We start from the raw sequence: 4,428 nt of genomic DNA on the forward strand, positions 1-4,428 counted from the left end.
ATTTCTCCATTGCCTTCACATTGGTCACATCACTAGGAACCATCTCCTGCTGTTTGTTTCAAGACTGGCTTGCTGACATCCCTCCTGGTTTCTATCCTGCTTGCAGTTGCTCTCCTTGGATCCCTGACATCTGGACTGCCTGATTACCCGATCTGGTTTATTAATTTTGGACTGGCTGACTACCCGATCTGGCTACTGGACTCTGGCTATGCTTGACTATGCTTTTTTCTATTTACCTTTTTATTTTTATCTATAAACAAGTGTGATTTGATTGTACTTCTGTCTCTGTCTGTTTCATGGTTCCTGACTGTACGTGAAGGCCATGAATTCAGAAGATACAGTCAGTCCACTTGTTGGTAATATTTTTTCCAGATTGGATGAGCAATATCACCGCATGGATCAGTTTGCCTTGGCGTTACAAATGCTCCTGAATCGCACGGCTCACCTGAAATCCCCCACGGTGGCTGCTCCGGTACAACCTGGGCAGCATAGTGGTGTAGTGGTTAGCACTCTCACCTAGCAGTAAGAAGGTCGCTGGTTCAAATCCCGACCACGACACTACCTGCTTGGAGTTTGCATGTTCTCCCTGTGCCTGCGTGGGTTTCCTCTGGGTACTCTGGTTTTCTCCCGCAATCCAAAGACATGCAGGCAGGTTATTTGGCTTCTGTCCAAAATTGGCCCTAGTATATGAATGGGGACCTTGGATTGTGGGCTCCTTGAGGGTAGGGACCAATGTGAGTGTGCAATGTACAGGGATAGAGACAATTGTAGAAACTCAGGCCGCATACACACAGGCGGATTGTCTGGCCAACTAAGTTCGTCAGACAATCCGACAGACAGTCCGTTCAAAATTTGCATGAACGGACTTGACCACACACGATGAGCAGACAGTCCGCTGAAAGCTTGCGCGATGACGTGTACGGCACGTACGGCACGTACGACGGGACGAAAAATTTGACGTCCAATACACTGCAATGCAACCTTCGCCGTGTAAATCCTTTCTGAGCATGCGCCAAACTTAGTCTGTCGAACTAGCCTACTCACGAGCGGACTGTCCGCTGAAACCAAGTTTGGACGGACTGTCTTACGGAGATTCCGTAAGACTTTGTTCGTCAGACAATCCGCTGAAAAAGTCCGCTGAAGCCCACACACGAGCAGATTGTCCGCTGAAACACTGTTCAGCGGACTAAGTTGGGCAGACAATCCGCCCGTGTGTACGCGGCCTCACTCAGGTTGAACTGGAGGGACTGGTGTCTTTATTCAACCTAACAAACTATGAAACAACCTGAGTTGCAGATCATCCCTGCTGCTGCGTCAGTCTCTGTTCAGCGATTTGGGGGCGATTCAGTTCAATGCAGAGGGTTTCTCAATCAGGTTGAGATATACTTCGAAATGCTGCCCCAGGCGTTTCCCACGGACAGAAGCAAAATAGGGTTTGCTTTCTGAGAGAGCCTTGGCCTGGGCTAACCCTCTATGGGAGACGCAAAAACCTGTTGTCTTGAGTTACCCTCAGTTTGTGGCCTCCTTTAAAAGGGTTTTTGACGTTCCCACACACTCCGCTTCTGCTGCCAAGTGCCTCATGTCCATCAAACAGAGTACGAGAACTGTTGCCGACTACGCCATTGAATTCTGTACTCTGGCAGCAGAGGTTGCTTGGAACAATGAGGCCCTCATGGCTGCTTTTTCTCATGGTCTCTCGGATTCCATCAAGGATGAGATAGCAGCCCGAGATATACTCACTGAGCTGAAGAGCTTGATCTCGTTTGCCATCCTCATTGACTCCAGACTCAGAGAAAGACTTTCTCTTAAGGAGCACTTGCGGAAGCCTCTTTTACGCTTGCCTCTGAGCTTTATATTCCCACCCATGCCTCCCTCACCTCCTGGTACCGAGTTGGTCAGTGAAGATGAACACATGCAACTGGGCTTCACGCGTCTCTCTGCGGATGAGAGAGCCTTTAGGAGGATGGAGAGTTTGTGCCTATATTGTGGCCAGGCAGGTCACTTTTTGAAGTCTTATCCTACCCATCCAGGGAATGCCCGAACCTTGAGGTCCTGTCATGGACAGACCTTAGGTGGCGTTATTTCGTCCCCAGTTATCCAGAACCCCTGGTTTTGGTCACCCTTTCTTGGGCTGAGTCGTTCACCGAGATGCAGGCTCTAATCGACTCTGGGCTTGCAGGCCTGTTCATTGATGCTGCATTTGTTTCGCAGCACTCGATTCCCCTGGAGCTGCGTGACACTGCACTTGCCATTGAGGCTCTTGACGGGAGACCTTTACAGTCTGCCCATGTGACTCATGAGACGGTTCCGTTGTCCATGGCCGTAGGGGCTCTTCACCATGAGATAATCCAATTCCAAGTTATTTCCTCGCCCAGATTTCCACTGGTTATTGGTTATCCTTGGTTACAGAGGCATATCCCCTCTTTTGATTGGCTCCATGCTGAGGTTCTCTCCTGGTCACCACAATGCAGTGAGAAATGCTTCATGAAGGTATCCAAGGTCCTGTGCACCGCTTCACTCCCCTCCCTGCTGGAGGAGTACCGTCATTTTGGCGATGTCTTTGATAAAATAGTTTGCCTCCACACCGGCCTTATGATTGCGCAATTGACCTTCAACCTGGTGCCATACCTCCTCGTGGCCGGGTTTACCCTTTGTCGGTCTTGGAGGATAAGGCTGATGCACTTTCTCGAAGTTTCATCCGCAAGTCCTCGTCTCCTGCTTGTGCTGGTTTCTTCTTTGTGAAAAAGAAGAGCGGTGAACTGAGACCTTATATAGATTATAGGGGTCTCAATCGTGTCACGATTAAGAATGCCTACCCGATTCCATTGATTACTGAGTTATCTGACTGCCTCAAGGGAGCAACGGTTTTCACGAAGCTTGACCTGAGAGGGGCATACAATCTCATGCGCATTAAGGAGGGCGACGAGTGGAAGACTGCGTTTAATACAAGAACAGGTCATTATGAATACCTGGTAATGCCTTTTGGCCTTTGTAACACCCCGGCAGTTTTCCAGGAATTTATTAACGATGTCCTCTGAGATTTGATCCAATTGTGTGTGGTGGTTTATCTCGATGATATCCTCATATTTTTCAAGTCCCTGGAGAGCCACCACACAGATGTCTGTCATGTACTTCAGAAACTAAGAGAGAACAATCTCTATTGTAAACTGGAGAAGTGCGAGTTCCATCGTGAACAGGTTACATTCCCTGGCTATGTCATTTCCACTGCTGGTTTTTCAATGGACCCAGAGAAACTTTCAGCAGTCCTACAGTGGCCTCGAACCGTGGGTTTACGTCCTCTGCAGCGTTTCCTGGGCCTTGCCAACTACTATCGGAAGTTTATTCGTAACTTCTCGTCTCTGGTCAAGCCTCTGACTGATATGACCAGAAAGGATGGTAACCCACAGAGTTGGTCTCCGGAGTTCATTAACCACCTCAATACAGGACACTTAAACCCCCTTCCTTCCCAGACCAATTTTCAGCATTCAGTGCTCTCTCACTTTGAATGACAATTACTCAGTCATGCTACACTGTAACCAAATGAATTTTTTATCATTTTGTTCACACAAATAGAGCTTTCTTTTGGTGGTATTTATTCACCACTTCATTTATTATTTTTTGTAATATAAGCGAAAAAAGCACCAGGACAATGGAATTACCCACAAAGTGACCCCATTTTGGAAAGAAAACAACCCAATGTATATTCTGTGAGGCATAATGAGTCTTTTGAACATATCATTTCTTTCCACAAGTTTTTGGAAAATGTGGAAAGAAAATGAAAACCTATTTTTTTCTCACAAAGTTGTCAATTTAGAAGATCTTTCTAACACATAACATGTACATAGCCAAAATGACACCCCAAAATACATTCTGCTACTCGTCCTGAGTATGGCGATACCCCATGCGTCAGACTTTTCCACAGCCTAGCAACATACAGAGGCCCAACATCCATATAGCACCATCAGGCGTTCTAAAGGCATAAATTACACATTTAATTTCCTGAGTACCTATCACATTTTTGAAGGCCCTGGAGCACCAGGACAATGGAATTACCCACAAAGTGACCCCATTTTGGAAATAAAACAACCCAATGTATATTCTGTGAGGCATAATGAGTCTTTTGAACATGTAATTTCTTTCCACAAGTTTTTGGAAAATGTGGAAAGAAAAAAAAAACCTATATTTTTTTTCACAAAGTTGTCAATTTAGAAGATCTTTCTAACACATAACATGTACATAGCCAAAATGACACCCCAAAATACATTCTGCTACTCGTCCCGAGTATGGCGATACCCCATGTGTCAGACTTTTCCACAGCCTGGCCACATACAGAAGCCCAATATACAAGTAACCACCTTCAGGCTTCTAACATATAGCATGTACACACCAAGAATTACACCCCAAAATACATTCTGCTGAGCAAAGGGT

Source organism: Lithobates pipiens, unplaced genomic scaffold (genome assembly GCF_037356315.1).
Source record: "Lithobates pipiens isolate NorthernLeopardFrog02 unplaced genomic scaffold, aLitPip1_a1.2 Scaffold_13, whole genome shotgun sequence".
Lineage (NCBI taxonomy): Eukaryota > Metazoa > Chordata > Amphibia > Anura > Ranidae > Lithobates > Lithobates pipiens.